Source organism: Castanea sativa, chromosome 5 (genome assembly GCF_040712315.1).
Source record: "Castanea sativa cultivar Marrone di Chiusa Pesio chromosome 5, ASM4071231v1".
Lineage (NCBI taxonomy): Eukaryota > Viridiplantae > Streptophyta > Magnoliopsida > Fagales > Fagaceae > Castanea > Castanea sativa.
Genome location: NC_134017.1, coordinates 10,054,847 through 10,077,730, shown reverse-complemented (window position 1 = coordinate 10,077,730; position 22,884 = coordinate 10,054,847). Strand labels below are relative to the sequence as shown.

Below are 22,884 nucleotides of genomic sequence, written 5' to 3'. Positions count from 1 at the left end.
TCGTTGGTTTGCTGGGACTCGTCCAGATGGCTCCTGGATGTACTCTGACGACCCTGCGGGAGCAAGAACTTACTCAAGTGGTCACCGGTGTGGTGCCTGCCACAACGCCTCCGATGATAAAGTCAGTACCAAAGAAGATGATAATCGAAATGTCAATAAAAATGATTCAGGTTGTGATGCTGTCTTTTTTCGTACCTTGTATTGGTGTTGTGAGGGTTTTATATACCCTTGGGGATTATGGCCGTTGGAGTGTTAATGACTCCCTGATAACGTCTCTGGTGGAGTTATGGACTTTAATGCGTTCCCATCGGTTCGTCCAGCTGGTCTTGTAACGGTTGGAGCTTTATTGGCAGCATTGAATGGCATTAATTCTTTTTGATGACGCGGATACTGATCATGTTCGTCCGTGAAGGCAGCTTCGTCTATACCTATCTTTGTCAATCCCATTTTCGTCAGTATTATCACCTATCAATTTTCTTTTAAAAAAAAAATCCCTATCAATTGGTATAACTTGTGTCAGATCTATTTGTCAACCAAAGTCTCAAAAATTTAGAATATGTTCCATAAATACCGCTTTATCATTGCACAATTTCTAATTTTGTTCTAAAACTATGTGGCTCTACAGTTGGAATCCTTTCTTATCTAATTAGCCTTGTCCACAACATCTCATTTTGCTCTATTTGTTTCTATAACTTTATTAATTTTCTTTTATTTTCACCAATTTTCACTTCATATTCAAACTATAGTTGTGATCACGGTTTTTCATCAAACTGTCAACAATTAACGATTTTTTACTAATGCCGCTATTAACATAGCTAAGCAATGCCATTTTTAGTCTATATGTAGAAAACAAATGAAGTTAGAACTTATTTTAACTAGCTGCGAACCTGCATGTTACGCATGATAATTATTTTTATGGTGGTTTTATTAAATTTTTTTATACAATTTAAAATTATTTAATAAAGAGTAATGTATTTTTTAATTATATTTTTATTTATTATAAGAATAATCATAAATGTAATGTAGAAATAATCATAAATCATAAATTTAATCATTTTTGTTGTACTAAAATGAAAAAAATATAAAATTTTCTCATCAATTCAAAAGGTAAGTTAACGAAAATATTTATTTTTAAATAAAATTTATTTATAACAATTTGTGAATCATTAAAAAGAATATAAAATTTGGAAATTATTCTTTTAGTTTTAAACAAACTTTCTCAAACTTATTTTTTTTGCCTACAATCCAAAACACTAAAAGAAAGTAACTAAAAAAATTAATAAAACTTAACTATGATTAATTGGACCAATTAGGAAAACAATTTGTTGTTTATAATCTACTAAGATTATTTTCTTTGTAGAAATTCTAATTTCGTCTTCCAAATCAGATTATCAAATAAACAATTATTAGTAAAATCTAAGAATTAAATTTCTATATATGCATTGTTATAATAATAATAATAATAATAATAATAATAATAATAATAAAAGTAAAATTGCGAAAGATAAAATTTGTTTCTCATCCAATAATTTTTGTTTAGCCAACCTTTGATTTTCTCTAAATAAATGACATTATAGAGTACTTATAATACAATTATTAAGTGTACTTTGTCCACTACAAATGATTAAAAAATAAACAAAAATGATTAAAGTCTCATAGTTTAACATCTAAATTGAGCACTATAAAAATCATGCTGTCAAATTACAATAACTACCAAATTAAAATATCCAAATCATGCTATGTAGTAGAATAATATTATATTTTTATATGCTATATTTAATCATTTATAACGCAATAGGATAACATTTAACAAGCAAAGAGAGAGAAAAAAAACACAACAATTAAAAAAAACAAAACTGAATTTCATTAACCTAAAGTAGATTAAAGAATATAAAAAATTATCAACCTAAAGTGAAGATGCAAGAAAAATAAAAAATAAAAATCCACCCAAAAATTGTGTGTGTGTGTGTGTGAGAGAGAGAGAGATAGAGAGAGAACCTTTTTTTTTTTTTTTTGTAAGGGAAAACTATGCATAAAATGAAAGAGATAGTAACAAATTTATAGTAAGAGGATCTAAATTAGAAGAGACAAAAATAGAAGAAGTTGAAGGGAAAGATAAAGAATGATATTAATGTAGAGGGTAGTGAGAAGATGAGAAGGTGAGGAAAGAAGAAAGGTTGGAGAAATAGTGGGAAGATGAAAAGGTAAGGGAGAGAGAAAAGTTGGAGAAGTGTAAATATGAAATAAAAAAATATTAAAAATAATTATAAGAAAATGAAAAGAAAAAAGATAATGACGTGGGCGCTGACGTGGCTTAATGTGAGTGCAGCAGCATTAAGTGCTACGCTTCAGCTTTTAGTAATATATAGATTTTTATGACTATGCTTATGAATTTGTGAAGAGAATAAAAGAGAGAGAATTATATGTACAGCACATATTGTTTTGACCATACCTGCATTATTTGGGTTTTCTATATGTAACTTATGTTTAGGTACAGAAGAAGTCTCTGTTAATGATTCAAAATTCCAACCATTTGGTTCTCATTTACTTAAGAGCTTGTGTATGTGTAGTGTGTATCACAGTTCTCCCATTTAAGTACTAATTACTAATGATTTTCGAGCACACTTGTTCCTGTAACAAGACCATTGAATTGTGCTGAACTCTCTAAAAGGACCTCAATGTTACAAGCTTGATATCAAGCCATCTCATATACCCCACAAGGAAGCCAGTCAAGGTTTATAATTAGATTGTGAAGCAGATGTTGGTACTGTCATAGCCTTCTAGCCAGGCGCAATATACTCTCCAACGTACTATCATTACATTCCTGGATAGACAAGAGTTGATGCGCAGAACGCATATCTGATCACAAGGTATGCAAGGTGTTGAGAAAGGCTCAGGCGGATTTTGGAAGCTGCTCGATACTCCTTTGGTAGGTACACAATCAGGAATGAGTTCTGATGTTTTGGAGTGGGGAAACCTGTTAGCTTTCATTTTGCTAACTACCCTGCAAAGTGCAAAGGGTATGGTCCCATTTGTCATGATTTGCCCTTATGATTTCCCATTGACTGAGAAGGATATGAGAGTCTATATTCCCAATGTATTGTTTGGAAAAGCTGAAGAAGTAAAGATGAAAAGATTTAGCAGCTTTTGGTGGACCTAATATTTCTATCCTGAAGACTCTTGTTCTGGTGGCTATTAAGGCACTTCATAATAAACAAGTATTGCTAAACTTCAGGTTGAGCAACTCAAAGCAACGACTAGCATTGTATACTCCAATGGATGAAGAGGAGGAGCAAAGGAGATGGAGGTGAGTGAAGGTTGGTTAGCATAATTGCATTGTGCATCTTCTTACATCGGTGTACTTTTTCCATCTTTCTTAGTTAGCAATCATATTTTTCATTCACTGTTTTGAAACTGCAATTGCCAACCTCTGCAAATTACAGAGTTATAGCCTCTAGATGAAGATCAAACTACTGTATGCTCAAGTTGTCTTCATATACAGAGAGTTAGGAGGAACACAGTTCTTTATGCACGAGTTTTGTTCACATACAGAGTTTGGATTAGCAACTGATCCGAGGGTTTGGTTGTGGTTTCTTTTCTTTGCAATTTAATTGTTTTATGAAATAATTAAGATGGAAAGATATCACTAAACAAATGATGACATATTCAGACGTGATATTATGCTTGTAGCTACGTTTGAGGTGGGAACCAGCTATTTGATTACTATCTTAATTATGAATTATGATTTAATTCCTTATTTCATGTAATTGGGTGCCCTGTTTATAGGCCCCAGAGTAAACATTATAGTTAGGCTAAAATATAATGTTGGTTCCTAATGTTTACACCTTGAGTGCTTTTAGTGCTTTTGAGTCCTCAAAAGTTTAAAAATGTAGCTTTATTGGTTCTTCAGTTTAGTTCTGCTCAATTTCTTGTGTATGTGGTTGATGGAGGAATGAGATGACATTATTTTAATGAAGCACAATATCTTTAACACTCCCCCCTCAAACTCAAGGCAGAGGTTTAATGATGCCTCGAGTTTGGAATATGAGCTTGTGAAGATCCCTTGAAAATGCCTTAAATGACCGGATTGGACGGATCAATGATGAATTGGGCACAATGTCTATTAATGAATTTGAGAGTGAGTTATTGAATTTCACATATACAATAACCAGGGACAGACCTAAGGGGGGGCCTGAGCCCCCCGGCCCTAAGAAAAAAAAGGAAAAAAAAAAATTTGGGCCCCTTGGCCCAAAGAAAAAATAAGAGAAAAATTTTATGGGTTATATATATATTTTTTATTTCGAAAGCTGTACTTCCCTCTTTCAAAAACTTAGAGCCCCTCCTTTTTTTATTAGCCTAGCCCAATTAGCAACTATCAAACACAAAAACTTAACAAAAATAAAACTTTAAAATAAAAAAAATAAAAAAAATCCTAATTAGCCTAATATTAGAGTACTAGCATCATGTGTTCTAAATGATAAATATTTAATATTTAGAACATCAAATATAAAAAATACTACTGTATGAGACATTTCAAATGCTATATTAAAGTAACAAAATTAAGTTTTGGTTTGTAATATATATATGTATATTGCAACAGTTGATGCTCTTAAGAAAAAAAATATTATTTTGTATTATTTTGTCTTTATTGATAGATGATTACATCTTAATATATTAAGAAACGATGATTTCTTGTATTTATCTTGGTTGATATTTTGTTAGTAATATATGGATGCCTATTTGATTTTTTTTTTCTTACACTTCGACCTTCCTAGCTTGAAATCCTAGGTCTGCCCCTGACAATAACCAAAAATAAATAAAAATGCATGAGAAATTGTTCAATATGAGTGATTTTCTTCATAATGGAAAACAGACTCCAAAATTAGAATTTATACGAAAATTGGGAAATGACATGTCAGACGTGGAAGATACTGCTGACATGGTAGTGACGTTGAAGGGATGGTGATGTGGATGATAGGGTTAATGTGGCTTGACCATGACACATGGTCTCATGACATAATGGATGGCTGAATAGTTGTATGAGTGCCTAAGAGCATCCACATTTGGTGGATATTTTTCTATAATACAAAAACTCCTTCATTTTACACATTTTGGCTGAACAGTCACAGTGCTACGCCGTTTGCCTAGCTTTTGCCGCTAGCTTCACCGTCGATCCATCACAGTGCTTCGCCGCTAGCTTCACCATCGATCCATTACAGTGCTTCACCGTTCGCCCAGTTTCGTTGCCAGCTTCACCGTCGATCTCGTTGTTTGATCAATGGGTTCAATCTCTCTGTCAAGCTTCACAGTGCTTCACCATCGATCAATGGGTTCGATCAATGGGTTCAATCCATCATAGTGCTTCACCGTCGATCTCGTTGTTTGATCTGTGGATTCGATCTCGTTGTTTGATGGTGGCTGTGTGGGATGTCTTGGTTTTGTGAGAGAGATGAGAATGGAGAAAAAATTGAATATTTTATTTAATAAATGTGTAGAATAAATAAACTGATGTGGGTGTTTTGTAAAAATAGGTGTGTAAAATAAAAAAAGTAAGTTTTGGATGTGTAAATTTACAAAATTTTTGCATGAACTGATGCAAATGCTCTAACGAGCATGGAGGCACTTGGATATGATAGTAGCATGTGGAATAATAATAATGTTTTTTTTTTTAAAGTTGTTAATTTCCTCGCTTGCACAAGAAGTTGTATGCGAGAATACAAATCTTTTGTATTATTTTTTGTATTTCATTTTATGTTGTACCAATCATAACTTGCCATGTATTTATATAACTTTTCTTATAAAATAGCCAAAGTTTAAAATGGAAAAAAATAAACACATGATAACTTGTGATTGTTGGAATATAAAATGAAACACAAAATGTGATACAGAGAATTTATATTTTGTATAGAGTCATTTATGGGAGATAATAGATAGGAAATGGCAGAGATTTGAGCTTGCATGCATGGTGTTTACGGATCCAGATCCTCTCCATTTCAAAGAGAAATGGAGAGTGTCCAGTTAAGGGACATGATGCATCTAAGATAAATCAAGGGTGTAAAAACTGCCATGTCAATTAAAATTTAAAGCATTTACCTCTGGAAAGCTCAACTGTGGTTAAACAAAAGGGTTAACTCAGAAAACCCATCTTATTCTTATCTGAGATCGAATATATCAAAATCACTCTTGCTCTCTCTCAATCTCTCTTCTCCATCACCGTCTTGCTCAACCTTGCCGTCACCGCTGCCACAACCACCAACGTGCCAAGCCACCGTTATTGCACTGGCCACATCTCACACCAGCCCAGCATTGCTGAACCCACTGCCCAGTTAGTTTTCTCTCTTTGTCTCTTATTTCTTATTGATAAGCTCTGTTTGGTTGCTTGGAAAAAGAAGGAAAATAAATTATTATACGGCTATTTTTTATTGATTTTTTCATGCAAATTTTGATCTCTTTTCTGTGTTTTTTTTTTGGTTGGATTTGAGCTTGGGGATTGATTGAAATTTGTAAGAAATTGGCTAATTGAAAGGGAAGAGCTAGGAGAAATGAAGTGGCGTACAAATGAAAAGAAAGTGGCTGATTGAATCTTGGTGAGAAGCTGTATTTGCGAGTTAATTCGAAACATAGTAAAATACATTTTAAACCATTTTTTATTCTTTATCAGGAAAACTAATTTAACTAAAGGATATGATTATTTTAGAGAATTTATTAAAGTGGACAACAGGCCTATGAATCTCCATAATATATGTTGTTGTTTTTTTATTTGTTGGTTTTGCATCTTGGCGTGCTTGAATCATACATTTACATTGTATCATATCCCTTAGCTAACTAGTGCTTGGATTTTAAATGGCCTTTGGGTTGATATGTCAAAATGCTTGTGTGAAGGGGTTTAAAGCATTGAACATTTGGCTTACTGCATATAAAAGCATAAATATTTATCATCAAAATATCTATTATTAAATGGCTTTTGAATGCAGTTTCTTGTCTTGCTTTGGAGTCTAATGAGTGGATGAACATTATTCTATTCTCTCTTTGAATTCATGTTCTTTTGAAACAGAAGTGCTTGGAATTTTGTTTGGCTTCTTATCTAGTTTTCTTTCCACTAGAAGGTATATTTAAAAGGAGATAGCGCTTTTGTTCTTATTTTGGTCCATTTTCATGTCTGAGTATGTGGACCACTTTCAGTTTGTCATGGTGTATTTGCAATATGTGTAGAACTTTTAATTTGATGGTATGGATTATTAAGGAATTTTATTGTTTTTTTCTTTTTCTGATGTACATAATGCATATGATTTTTATTCTTATAGAAAATGAGTTGAAGACTTGAAGCAGCCTAGTAGCCCAACTGTAAAAAGGTTTGAAGAGAAGGGTATAAGTGTTATTCATGAAGTCAAGTGCAAGCTTTGTTATGCAAAGTTTCATGTACCGAATTTTGCTCATTATCAAGAAAAGGTTTTGAAGTTTTCCATGCCTTGTTGAAGACAAAATGTATCTTGAACTGAGCAACTTTAAAATTCAATTTTAGTAAAGATTCACATTTGATATATTCTAGCTTGTAGGACAACTTGGAGTCTTGGACTATTATTTGCATATTTTGTATCAAGTTTTTGGATAGTTTTTGTAGGTGGCTTTTGAAGATACTTAAATAGATTGGTTTTCATATGTACATATTTTTAGCAGTACTTACTTGTGTATAACAATGCTGATGCACTTTTACATTAACAGTCAAAGCTATTAAATCACCCTTTTACATTAATATTCAAAGCTCTTAAATCATTGCAACTGGTGCGTACTTGTGTATAACATATTTTCCTATTTTTGTGTTGTTTTAAAGAAACCATAAACCAAAGGAATATGTAACGTTCACATCACTATGAATTCATAGGGCATCATCAACAATAAAGCAAATTGCTTCAAGTTGAATAATTGATGGTCCATTACAATCAAAATTTGATCCAAAATAGAATAAATTTTATTAAAATGTAAATTTTGATTACAAAAGCCATAATAACAAGAGTTCTATTGAAATAAACACTTTGATAATAATGTCAGGCACTTCCACACTCGGCGTGTCTCTTGCTTCTTGACCATACATTCCCCCTACAGTTTGCAATTTTCAGTCTTAGCTTGATCACTTTAACTTGTCTTGTGTTATACAGCTTGCCCCGGTATGAAGTCTCTTCATTATTAAGTTTTTTGTACCAAAGCTCTAGAGTCCCAGGTTTCTCAACATATGAAATGCAATCGCCTAGAGCACCTTGCACTTTGAGAGTCTTTCCCCTCAAGTTACTAATGATTCAAAATAATGCAGGAAAGTATACCAAGCAGGGATTGATGAAACCTACAGGCAATATCCAACAAATGCCAATCATTCATATTGTAACCTTCTCTATTTTCCAACAGAATTAACTATTATGATTTAAGTAAAACACTAAGCTTGCACCTATAAAAAAAAAAAGTAAAACACTAAGCTTGTATTTTGATGAATACTCACAAACAATATTATGTTTTTCGTGGGATTGGGGAGAGGGGAAAGAAGAATAAAAATAATTAACAACTGATTAAAAGCCAAAATTGAACATTCACAGTATCATACATTTAGCCTACGCATCCTCAAGCCAATGTGAGTGACCTTACAATAACAAACAAGGCTGTAAGCTTTTTATAAGGTGAATTAGTGCACTCATGCATGCTTACCAAATAAAAATTGTCAAACATTTTCCTATAAGAGCTTCAAATACCAACCACAAAAGGGTTCTCAAGAATCCCAACAACTCAAATTTTTGAAAATAAAAAATTTGTTTGCCTCACCCTAAAAAGCCAGTGTATATCAACAGCCAACAACCAATAAACATAAATCTAGCCATAGGCTAAATGTTTTCTTTAGCAGTTCATCATCAAAATATAATTATGTGCATTTCATTCCTACAAAGGAAAATTTACACACACCTAATTCTGCAATCAGTAGCATGACAAGGAAACAAAGAAATAGTCACAATACATTCCCTAAAACCTTTCATAATAGAGTGAACAATTAAAAACACAATACATTCCCTAAAACCTTTCATAATAGAGTGAACAATTAAAAATTAATCGAGTGAACAATTATGATTAAGTAAAACAACAAGCTTGTATTTTGATCATTAATTCTATTTCCTCCCACACCCTTCCAGTATTAGCTTTGCTTGTTGTTTTCGTTTTTTAGATTTTTCATCATAGTCTCAAGAAACTTGGGTGTGGTATCAAAGCAACCCAAAAATCTCATACCTTTTGGAACAAATTTAGATCAAAACAAACCATAAACCCTGAAAAGCTTAAACACCCACCAACTGTTTTGTTTTCAAACAATCCCAAAGCTCAAACCCCCCCCCCCCCAAAAAAAACACTTAGAGAGTAGAAACCAAACTCAACATGACGAAATCAATAAATAAATAAAAATAGCAGTATACTAATTTATTTTCCTTTGTTTTCCAAGCAACCAAACAGAGCATATTAAGAAGAAATAAGATTGAGAAAATTTACCGAGCAGTGGGTTCGGTGATGTTAGGCTGGTGTGAGACGTGGTTGAAGAAACAACGGTGGCTTGGCATACGTTGGTGGTTGTGGTAGTGGCGACGGCAAGGTTGAGCGAGATGGCGATGGAGAAGAAATATTGAGAGAGAGCAAGAGTGATTTTGATATATTCGAATCTCAGATAAGAATAAGATGGGTCTGCTGAGTTAACCCTTTTGTTTAACAACAGTTGAGCTTTTCAGAGTTAAGTGCTTTAAATTTTAATTGACGTGGCAGTTTTTACACCTTTGATTTATTTTAGATGCATCCTGTCCCTTAATTGGACACTCTCCATTTCTCTTTGAAATGGAGAGGATCCGGATCCGGTGTTTACGTGGACTATTGATATATGGCACTGTCATGAAGCTGTTGGCAACCATGTACGGTGGCTCTGTGTTGTCGTTGAATTTGAGATGGGGGGTTTGACTCTCGTTTGGTTGGCACTTGGCAGGAGTGTATTTAGAAAACAAGAGGTAAAATGCCACAAGTGTTTTGTTTTGTTTTGTTTTTTTTTTTTTTTTTTTTTTTGAGCAAGTTACAACTTACTCACCTGTTGTTTGGTTGAAATTTAAGTTGTCTACTTATGATTTGAAATTTGACACTTTACCCATCTAAAGTTAGCTCAGTTAGAATTTCGTAACTTACCTCTATTAAAAGCAGGGCTAAATATGTAATTTTTTTCCATTTTTATATCTCTTTCCTCCAAAAACACAAAAAACATTAAAAAAAAATATATAAGATCAAATAAGATGAAAAAGAATCTAACAGAACACTTGCATCATGAGATTTCAAACAACAAGTAGAAAACTTAAATTTTGGTCAAACTTTAAGTAGGTAAAATATTAAATTTCAAACAATATGCAGGCAACTAAAATTTTGGTAAAATCACAAGTAGATAAGTTGTAATTTGCCATTTTTTTTTAATTCTTAATTTTAATTTTAAATTTGGAATATACCCATTTAATTGCAAAGCGTGTTTCTTGCTAGATTTGAATCAGGTTAATTGGTTTTCATTTAATACCAAATCCTAGGTCAGATAGGTCAGTTTGGTGAAATAAAACTACTTATCAGTTATCTGTAGTGAAATGGGTATTAAACAAAACAGGAAAAAGAGCTGAATCCATGACTTCTAGCACAAAATCTAACGAACTGGATCTGTTTTGATTCTGCAAATGAACAAACATGTAATTTGAAATGCTATATGTATTACAAAGACTTTCATCAAAAAAAAAAAAAAAAAGGACTCAATCAAACAGGTGGATAAAAAATATATGTTTTGTTCATTATATATGGTGCCGGCTTCCTTTGTATTGTACTTTTTTGTATGGTTTATATGTGTGGATCTTAGTCCGTGTTTGTGTACACAATAAAATGAAAATTTAATATCAGTTTTCCTTCAAGACAAGCGCAAGCTTGGACTAAATCAAAGGAAAACTTGTACTTGAGTTAAAAAAGTAGTTTCTCTTGTCGTAGGCTATTAAACAACAGTCCATTTAGTGGTTGCATTCATGAGTCCAATATCACATTAATCATAGCTTTTTTTCATCCTCCTCCTTTTGTTTTCTTACTAATTGTGCTACCAATTTGTGTTGTTGCTCAAAATAATAGTGGTTATGTTAGCGTTGGAGAATCTCTCATTGCAACTGACAACACCACTTCATGCCTATCACCTTCTGGTGATTTTGCCTTTGGATTTAGCCCACTCAGCCAAAGTGATCTCTTCCTGTTTTCCATTTGGTTTGCTAAAATTCCAGACAAAACCATAGTTTGGTATGCTAATGTGGATAATCCTGCACCGAGGGGATCAAAAGTGGAGCTAATCACTGATCGTGGGCTAGCACTTACTGGCCCTCAAAGCGATGAGTTATGGGCAAAAATACCTCTGATACTCTCTATGGTGTTATGAACAATACAGGCAACTTTGTGCTTGAAGATAGCAACTTTAGTAAGTTATGGGAGAGCTTCAAGAATCCCCGGGATACGTTGCTGCCTACACAAATTTTGGAAAGGGGAGGGGTGCTTTCTTCTCAACAATCGGAGACCAACTTTTCCAAAGGCAGGTTCCAGCTACTATTCATTGATAATCTTTTGCTCGATGCCATAAATTTGCCCGCTGATAATGCTAATGATGCTTATTATACTGCTGGTGATTCTAGTGCATCAAGTCCTGGTAAACAACTGGTCTTCAATGAGTCAGGCTACATTTACATCTTGAAAAATAACAGCCAAACATTTCCTCTAAGTCAGGCAACGGTAGGCTCAACTGCTGATTGCTATTATAGAGCCACTCTCAACTTTGATGGAGTTTTCACCCAATGTTCTCACCCAAAGACTTCCAACGCCAATGTAAGCTGGACTGTGATATGGTCTTTGCCAGATAATATTTGTGTTTCCAGTAATGTACGCACAGGTAGTGGCACTTGTGGTTATAATAGTATATGTACCCTCAAACCAGATTAAAGGCTGATGTGTACATGCCCCAACGGATACTCCTTACTTGATCCAAATGATCAGTATGGCAGCTGCATTCCGGACTTCATACGAGGCTGTGAAGAAGACAAGCTAAGTCCTGGAAAAGATCTTTATTCTTTTGAAGTGCCAATAAATACAGATTGGCCAAACTCAGACTACGAGTTTCTGAAGCCTCATACAGGAGATCAATGCAAAACGTCTTGTATGGAAGACTGTATGTGTGCTGTTGCAATTTTCAGATTAGGTGATAGCTGTTGGAAGAAGAAGCTGCCTCTCTGAAATGGGTAAATGGACAGCAACCTTAATGGCGGGAAGGCTTTTATAAAAATCAGAAACAACAATTCCATCACACTTCCGGATGGCGGCTTACCAAATCCAGAAGCAAATAAGAATCAGGACAAATTGATCTTCATGTGGTCAATGCTTCTCGGTGGCTCTGTGTTTTTTAACATTATTCTAATTGTTGCAATTTGTATAGGTGCTTTCTTCCTTTACAATAAGAAGCTCAAAAGATCTAGAATAAATTTTAATGTTGTGGAGATGAATTTGCAGTGTTTTACTTACAAATAACTTGTAGAAGCTACAGATGGGTTCAAGGAAGAATTGGGAAGAGGAGCTTTCGGCGTTGTTTACAAAGGAGCAATTCAAATGAGTTCTAATGTCCTCGTGGCAGTCAAAAAGTTAAATAGTTTGTTTCAAGAGAGCGAGAAAGAGTTTAAGACTGAAGTAATTGTAATTGGTCAAACACATCATAAGAATCTGGTTCGACTACTTGGGTTTTGTGATGAAGGACTACATCGATTGCTAGTATGAGTTCTTGAGCAATGGCACTGTGGCAAGTTTGCTTTTTGGAGACTCAAAACCCAGTTGGAATCTAAGAAATACAAATTGTAGTGGGGATTGCAAGAGGACTCTTGCACTTACTTGAAGAGTGCAGTACTCAGATTATCCATTTTGATATAAATCCTGAGAACATGTTTCTTGATGACTACTACAATGCTCGAATTTCTGATTTTGGATCGGCAAAACGTTTGATCATGGACCAAAGTAAAACTCTTACTAACATAAGAGGAACAAAAGGGTATGTTGCACCTGAATGGTTTAGGAATTTGCCAATCACAGCCAAAGTGGACGTTTATAGCTTTGCTGTCATGCTACTGGAGATAATTTGCTGCCGAAGAAGCGTAGATATGGAGTCAATTGGGGAAGAGAAAGCAATTTTGACTGATTGGGCTTATGACTGCTATCAAGAAGGAAGAAGACTAGATTCTCTTGTTGAATATGATGTGGAAGCATTGGATGATAGAAGGAAGCTAGAGAGGTTCATGATGGTTGCCATTTGGTGTATTCAAGAAGACCCATCTCTTAGACCTACCATGAGGAGGGTTACGCAGATGCTTGAGGGTATTGTTGAAGTCCAGATTCCACCATGTCCCTACCCTTATAGTAAGACTAGTTAATCATGTATTTATCACTTCATTAAGGAAGATTTTCAATCACTTTGTAAACCTTACTTGTTGTTTACAGTTAAGTTTGTTTTTATAATAATAATTGCTCTCAATAATTGTTACAATTGGTTTGTTCGAATAGATTGCAAATAATTTTTTGTGGGCTTGGCAGAAATTGTCCAAGAAATTTATTTTGGTCACATACTTGGTTTAGAGGATCAAAACTCAATGCACCGATGTTAAAAAACAAATCAATCATGCTTCTATAGTTTTCCATGCCAAAAATCCATTTTTAAGATGCTTTCCAAAACTCATATGGTTCAATTTTTTAATTGACAAACTGCATCATTCACTATAGAATGATGAGATCTTGATGGTTAGGACCAGCCATACAAAGCATGATTAATTATAAAGGGTTTGGTTTCCATAAAAAAAAAAAAAAAATTATAATGGGTTTGATTGTGACAATTCCCAAAATTTTCCTGATAGTTAAGACTTTCTACTTTAATATCATGTTAAATTTTAATTCTCCTAAAAGTTTAATTATTGAAAAATGATAAATTTAATCATTTAATCACATAATTTTACCACACCGCAACTATTATTCTTGGCATCATCTCCATCACCAAACCGAACCACCGCTAGTAGCATGGAAAGCTATAATATGTGGCCATTGTGGGCTACCTAAGAACCTGCTACATGGGAATTCAAGGCCAGCCTTAGACTTGAATTATTCTTAGACCTTTAGACCCTTCTCTAACATTTTGAAATCCATTCTGCAACTAGAAAATCCAGTAACTCTGAGGATTGAACCCAGAAATTATTTTCTATTGGTCAGGGCTAAACATATTGATGGAACAATTGACTCAAAATGCAAACTTTGAACATCACAGAGGACCATTTGACAATGACTCACATTCAAATATCCCAGTTTTTAAGGAGTTCCTTGCTCTCCATTGTTTAAATTTCTTTACTTTCCTAGTCTTGGGTTTCTAAAAGTTGGGGATTTCTTCAATCATGCATTTTTAGGCTTCAAGTTACACTTTTAATTCATGGTTCAGGTTTCAAATTGTCTAGGTTGTTTCTAGATGATGTATGTGGGCTGAACTTCATGCATATTGTTGTTCATGCACACCCATTGATGTTCATGCACACCATGTGTTTGCGCTAATAGGTGAAATTCATAATACGCCTAGTTTTTAACCGTTTTTCATAATTATTATCTCATATTTCTAGTTTGACCTAGGATCAACTTTGTATAGGTATCATGTTTTGACTTTGATTATCATGCATTTGTCATGTACATTAATTTCTACGAGATCTAATGGTTAAAAATAGTCAACTACTGTATTAGCAAAATTTATTTTAGGGTGTTTTTTTTTTCCTCTGATCTTATTTATTATAACCATTGATTTATCTCTCCTTATTTATTTATTCATGCTGTCAAAATGAGAAATTTTTTTGACAATACACGCAGTATGTGTATGCAGTTCACTGGGCATAATTTTTCCATCCTTCTCAAAGTTGTAATTGTATGTAGACCTCATCCACTTCAATTTTCAAGTATTCTAATTTTTATTTTACCTCGTTGATTAACTTGCATATTTAACAAATAAAGGGGAAATATATTTTGTCTTGCGGTGATAAATTTAAAAGCATTTTCAACAAAATAGAGGGGAAATATATTTTGTCAAGACCAACAAAAGTAGGAGTTGTAGTTTCTTTTATAGCATAAATTGTGGAAGGAAATACTACATAAACAAAGCAGCGGATTGTGGTTACATTACCCTAATTGTAAAATCTGGAAATCATCAATAATTTGCTTGCTTATTCATTAACCCGCTACTTAGATTTTTGACATCCAAATCAGATCTTTCAAACTCTTGAATGACAACTATTCAACGTTAGAAATAGTAAATCTTCATGAAAAGTTTCAGATGATGGCACCAATACTCCAGCTCGCCTACCCCTTCATAAGGAGAGAGAAATCAATGTTTGTAATAAAAATACCCTTAAATAAATTTTGCTGATGTGGTAGTTGACTAATTTTAACCATTAAATCTCATAGAAATCAATGGTTTAAAAAATATGTAACTTCTTTAGAGTTACACAAAGTGTAACTTGAACCCATCTATATATATATGATTGGATTCAAGCTAAATCTAGTATAATTTTAAGCAATATTACACTATTAAATATTTTTAATTGGATGCAAATTTTGATAAATCTATTGTGAGATTATATTATATTTGTATATTCTCCATACTTGCAAAATTTTAAGAGGATCAAAGATTAATAGCTATGTTATCAATCAATTGTTTAAATTTAAATTTTTGTAGTTAAAAATAATGCATAAAAGATGAATTTATGGATTGAATGGTAAATAACATTCAATTGACACGAAAATTAGCATAAATATTAAGAACATATAGAATATGTAATTCAACGGTGGAATTTTCAAAATATAAATTTTATAACAAGTTATTAAATCCAACATCCATATATATATATATATATATATATATATATATATATATATATATATTTCTTTCATACTAGATTATTTAGAACTGGATGTTGAACTAGTGGCCTAAGAATTAATGATCATATCACACATAAGGCTCTGCCTTACATATTGACTGGTGTCGACTGTCAAGTGTATTATGGATCTATATCTGGCTAAAATGGTCATATACCACTATTTGGAAAAATATGTACGGATCTACCATTGTTTGCGAAATATTTAGCAATCTACCACATTTTGAAATTTCGAGTTCTTGAAACTCGATTTCTTTGAAAAAATAGTCTTCAAATTTGCAGTGCTATTTTTTATGAAACTCGAGTTCTCCAAACTCAAGTTTCCAATTAGTAGTAGATTCCTACATATTTTAGAAACATTGGTAGATTGCAAAATATTTTTTTAAAAAAAAAGTGATATTTGGCCATTTTGGTCCTCTATATCGTCTACTCACAACCAGTTCTGCAACTCCTAGCCCTCAGGTATGATGAGAGTCGATTCTATGTTATGACAATACAATATTCTTCCAAAACACTGTTACAAAACCCAGTCACAGTTATAACGGTCAGAAAAGTCTTGAACTTCTTATTAGGCCTACTTTAGAAAGCATGAAAACTTCATTAAGAGTGTCGTACCTGTTTTGTATCGGTGATATACCGGCTATGTTATGTTATAATTTTTCAAAAATTACTTATATCATTGTGTTATACTTGTACTAGTGTCCATGTCCGTACTTCCTATATCTTACTTATGTTTCACTCTCGGATTAACTCAGCGATGCTGCTTCCTACACTTTGCCGCTGCGACAAAGACATCAATTTGCTCGGAGCATGCACGGTTGGACTACTTTAGATTGAAAATAATAATAATAATAATAATAATAATAATCAAAGGAAGACGTGTACTTCGACTTTGAAAAGTAGTTTCCCATGTAATATGACATTATTCATGCCTACGGGCTCCAGATATTCTGTCAAGACCTATTAAATTTATATCCAAGGTTCTAGAGTTCTAATAACGCTGGTTTGAACAGAGGTAATATTGCGTGTATCGGATACATATGCTAAGTTTTCTTAGTTCGAATATCCTTGGCCTGTTTTGTTTTATATTATATATTATTAGGGCAAATTATAACATACCACCTGTAATTTGACCAAAATTAAAGTTGTCTACTTGTCATTTGAAATTGGATAATTTATCCACCTAAGGTTAGTTCAGTTAGATTTCCTTAACCTACCACTGTTAAAAACATGACTAAATATATAATTTTGCTTCATTTTATGTTTCTCTTCTCCAAAAACACAAAAACCATAAAAAATACAAGGTCAAATGGGATTCAAAAAAAAAAAAAAATCTAGTTGAAGTGCTGAACACTTGTATCTTGATATTTCAAACTACAGGTAGACAATTTAAATTTCAGCCAAACAACAGGTGGGTAAAATATCAAATTTTTAAATCATAGATAGACAACTTAAATTTTGGCCAAACCACAGTAGATATGTTATAATTTGCTCTATTATTTGACTGTTTCTCGTAAAGTAACCACTAATATATAAGTTCTAGACCACCAAAGTTGTGGTCTACACTATTCATTGGTTCTCAGGGACATGGATTTTCATATGTAGAGTAGCTTAATCCATGACCTCTATAGCTAAAACCTGACCAACTAGATATGTTTTGAGTGTGAGAATGAATAAACTAGTGATTTGGAAAAGTTTTATGTATTGAAAAGACCCAATCAAGCATGTGAATGCAAAATATGGTTAGTCATATGTGGTGCCAGCTTCCGTTATCTTGTACTTTTATGTTTGGTTTATATATGTGTCAATGTGTGGATCATTAATTAGGCGGTGTTTTTTAACACAATAAAATGAAGAGTACTGATGATGCCGAAAAAATCACCAGTAAGCTGCGAGCACTCTCCAAACCGAAACAACACCTGCAAAAAGAAAATAAAAAACCTAACAGAGCACTGGTGTGGTACCGGCCAAAAACCCTCCGAAGGTCAAGTTAGAGTCTTTTTAACAACCCTAGAGTGCCAGAGTTGAGATAATTGTGCGTACCTTGAGTTATGAGGGTTTTGACGTATTTATAGTGGTGTAGGGTTGACATCCATACCTTCATCACCAAGTTCTTTCCTTCTACGATTAGAACTTTTTCCCTTTTTATACCTCCTAGAATTCTTTTCCTTATAAAAAATCCTTCAATCAAGGCCAACATGTAATGCAAGAATTCTTCATGCATTTGTTGATGTGGATAACAATTAAGGCCATGTCAACCCTAATCATATAGCACGATCCCTTAGTTAAGGTTTCTCGGAGACGATCGGCAAAGACCGACACATGCATTTTACTCGTCCGTCCACTATGGATCCGTCCTCTATGGATCTGTCCTCCTGGGTCATATAGACCGTCATGCTATTGTCATCATGTCAACCAAACGTGGTGAACCCATCATGATCAGTTTTATTCCCTATCAAGTACTAATATAAAAGGAAGACTTGGATTAAATCAAAAGGAAGACTTGCATATAGTATATACTTGACTTAGAAACTCAGTAATTCTCTTGTCATATATAGGCTATTGATTAATCCAATATCAAATTAATCATGGCTTTTGCTTATCCACAACCTTTTTTGTTGTCTTACTAGTTCTGCTACCAAATTGCTCAAAATAATTGTAATGTTACCATCGGCAACGCAACTCTACAACTGAGACAACAACACTTCTTGGCCATCACTTTTTGGTGATTTTGCCTTCGGATTTCGCTATCTCATCTAGAAAGATCTCTTCCTTTGGTTTGCTAGACTAGATAATGCTGCACCCAGGGGATCAAAAGTAATGGACCTAACTGCTGGCCATGGGCTAGTACCTAAAATACCATTGTTGGTACCTATGGTGCTATGATCAACTTCAAATTCAAATTATATCATATCAAAATACTAAGATTATGTTCTAGGGTGTCCAAGGACCGAGAAGAATAAGACGCAAGGTGTCATGCCCCGAACCATTTATAAAAGCACATTTGACCCGAGGATTTGGTCTACTCAAGAAGAGGAATGGGGCTATAGGAGGGGATCGGTACGGTGGGAGGAAGCTTCCTAAAAGGGTATACCTTCCCCCCCCCCCCCCGGTGGCATTGAATGCTCTATAACAACTTTATCAGCTGCATTAATGAGGAAATGGCACCTGAACAGTGTTTTCACAGCTAGCAATTCTTTCTACCACCTTCAACAAAATCTTGATGGGACAAGTATCCAGAGAAGAACTATGAAGCATATAGGTGGAGGGCTAGGATGTCAAGAAGGAGGACATATAAGAGGAATGAAGCTCTACAACAGAGAGGGGGGGGGGGGAACTTTTTGAGAAAGAGAGAGAAAAATAGAAAAGTGAACATTGAACAGTGTATAGCTTAATAAAAACAAGAGCAAGACTTCTATAAGAAATCTTTCTCAGAAGTGACCGAGGAGGACTTTTTTTATCAATAACTATTCGGTTTATGCTCCCTTATCCAAGAACCACTTCAGTGGTCTTAGGCTTAGCTTGCAACGATACTGAAATTGTCTTCCCACCTCTATACAAAACAGTTCTATTGTTTAGGCTTGGGTATAGTCGCAGGGCACTACTCTTCTAAGTGGGCTTGAGCTGCCAAATCCAATCCTTACATATGTAATTTATTCAAAAATTAAAATACTAATATTAGCTAAGGGTAGAAGAATATAAAGAAAGATAATATCACAAAACATTAAATTAAACAATTAAAAATAATATTATTAAATGTTGTCATTTATATAATTTTTTAATATATTTGAATTTAGAATAGGTATTCTTGACCCAAACCTGTCTTTACCCATTTTTAAATAAATGTATTGAAATGGACCGAATGGAACAAAATGCTATACTAATGAGGCTCAACAGGAACGTAATAACAATAAATACTACGCTCCTTTTGAGCTATATCACCAGCCACATCATTATTTTCTTTATTGATTTGTTCCTCTAGTTTTATTTATAATATTAAATATATTAACCAATTGAATTTACACATCATCTTTGACAACTTTTTTTTTTCTAATAATATCTTAGACAATTTTAAATTTTCATATGCTTTGCCTTTACACATTCATCTGCTTTAATTTAGAAAGAACTCCTTCCACACTTTTCTTTTTCTTTATTACTCTTTCATCAATTCATTGCCTCTCCCTAATATCTTAGACAATTTTATCCTCAATTGGTCTTCAAATTCAAATTATATCTTTTCAAAACACTAAAATTGTGCAATTCACTCAAAAACTAAAATAATAATATCAGCTAAACGGGGGAGGGGGAATAAAGAAAGATAATACTACAAATCATTAAATTGAACAATTAAAAATAATAATATCACTTTTTTAATATGTATTTTTTAATAAATTTGGATTTAGAATAGGTATTCTCATTTCTCAACCTAAATTCTTCGGTAAATGCATTGAAATTAACCGAATTAGACTTAAGTTAACCGAAATACTGTGTTGATGTGGTTCAACAGAATGAAACGTAAATCAAATAACGAGTGAAACTCATTGAATTGGTGAGTACGAAATTATGCTTTTAGTTTTCCACGCCAAAAACCTCTTCTTCTGATGTTTTCCAAAGCACAAATGCATTGGCAAAAGAAAGCACAAATGATGTTTCCTTTTGTGTGATCCCATGTAGTTCAAACCTTAACTAACCGACGAACTGCATTATTCACCATGGAATGATGTGATCTTGATGGCTAGGACCAACCCCACAAAATGTGACTTCAATGGGTACTACTGAGATTTCAAGTCTATGTTGACATCAAGCCTTTGTCCGCCATGAGTTTTTCAAATTGGTTTTTTCGGGAATTGTTGAGACTTATTTGGGAATTTTAGGAACTGTCAACACCTGTTTTCAAGTTGAATTTACTAGATTGTGTTAAGGTATGTATATATGTGTTCTTTAATCATAAAGTTAAGTTAAATTAACCAAAATTGGTATGGTTTTGTTAGATCCTATAGATTTATAAAATTTGGATTTTTGGGCTCAAACTAGTGGAATTAGAACCTTCGATATAAATTTAACACGTCTTTGACAGAATCTTTGGAGCCCACAGAATAGGATAAAAATTCATTTTAAATTTTTTCTTAGTAGGTATTATTATGTGTGGTTTGCTTTAGGTTTTAATGATCTTGGTGATGAATTAACATAGGTTTGGATTTCGTTTGAGTCATTGATGAACCCAATTGTATGCTCATTGTAGACAAATTTTCCATATTTTCAAAGTGTCCTTAATTCGTTAAAATCCTTTTTTTTTTTTTGTATTGTATTGTGGATGCTTATGAACATTTTAATCTAATATTACTTTCCTATAATTCTTGAGCTATTGCATTTGCAAAACTAAACCGATCATGCTTGTATGTACGCTTGATTAAATTCTTTGTCATGAAATACTTTCAATGATCCTACGTAAATTGTTAACCAAAAGAAGTCAAAAAGTCTGATAACATTGATACATTAAGAAATCTAAGTGGCTATGTGAAAAACGATCATCAAGTGGAATGAAAGTCCAATGTTCCGCTATGAGTATTCAATTTTATCTTCCACCAGCTATGATTGTTCAATTTTCTTTGTTATCATAAACTTGATTACTTTATTAGGAAAAAAATTATGTGTAGCGAATTGCAATTCATAACATATAAAATGTAACAAAGGATTTTTATTCTGTCCAATGAACCTAGCACGTCTCATCACTTGTTTGTGGTGAGCATTGATTTATGAGGGTTTGGCTTAAAGCCCATATTATCACTAATGGAGTCATGTCATGTGAGATTTTAATCGATTCCAGACAAATGTCCTCTAAATGAATTTCCGAATGTGTATTTTTTGTATACTCTCATTTTCTAATCTAATTCTAGCAATGCTTATTCCTTAATTATTGTATCAAATGCACTGAAATGGAAAATAGTTCACCAAAAAACCAACCTTTAGCATGGAAATTTTGATCCAAATTTTAACTCCATCATAGCATAAGTACTTGGACAAACTGACTTTTCAAAAACTGACTAGAGATACATAGGTCAATATATATAAGGATCAGCCCTTCTAGGATGGTCATGCAAAATGATATTGGAAACATTTCAGCATGGACTTTAATTAGAATAAAGCTTATAACATAAAACATCTCGACTAAAACGCATATGCTTTTTAGCACTTAATATGATCTCTACATGCCTCTAGTTTTGCAAGATCTTGAGGATTTAAATTACACGCTGTAAAGACATAAAGGACAATGGAGGGATTGGAAGACAAGGGGAATTCTCCGCGCGTGCATGGGGGATGGAATTCCCGAAGCAATGGTGTCACCGGTGTTGTTGTCATGCCAATACAGGTGTGGCAACAACAATAGCAGTAATTGGCTGGACTGGAATATTATGGTTATTGAATAGTTGGGGTTCCACTCATTGTAGCATCCATGGGCACTGCTATAGTTTGAACTTTGAAGTGCCCAAATTTGGCTGATGAGTAGATCTAAATTGCTGGGAATTAGGAAACCACGAGCACAAAAATTACTACATTACTTTTTCCAATGAATATCCAATGTCTAAATTTAAATAGATCTTACTGTTTATATCAACTAGTAGAATATTGGGCAAAGGTATCAACCTTTAAATAGTAACCAATCCGCAATCATGTCATTTAATGCTGAACTTAAATAAGTATTTACTTTTGTGCAAACAGATTTGCATAAATAGAGTTCCATACACGAGATTTTATTTTTCTGCAATATAGGAGTAACAAAAACGAAAGAAAGGGACAAAATGCCGAAGGTTAGACCAAAGACATATACAATATGTTCATTGGATAAAAAACCTTTCCGATGACTTTGCAAAACAAG

General features: G+C 33.4%; 1 long non-coding RNA gene and 1 pseudogene across 1 annotated transcript in view; both read left to right on the top strand.

The window, feature by feature from the left end:
- The window catches only part of LOC142633246 (uncharacterized), a 100,504-nt gene that overhangs the window by 31,722 nt on the left and 45,898 nt on the right, over positions 1-22,884 (top strand). The window lies entirely within an intron of this gene.
- On the top strand, positions 2,948-13,481 carry LOC142636988 (G-type lectin S-receptor-like serine/threonine-protein kinase RLK1; annotated as a pseudogene).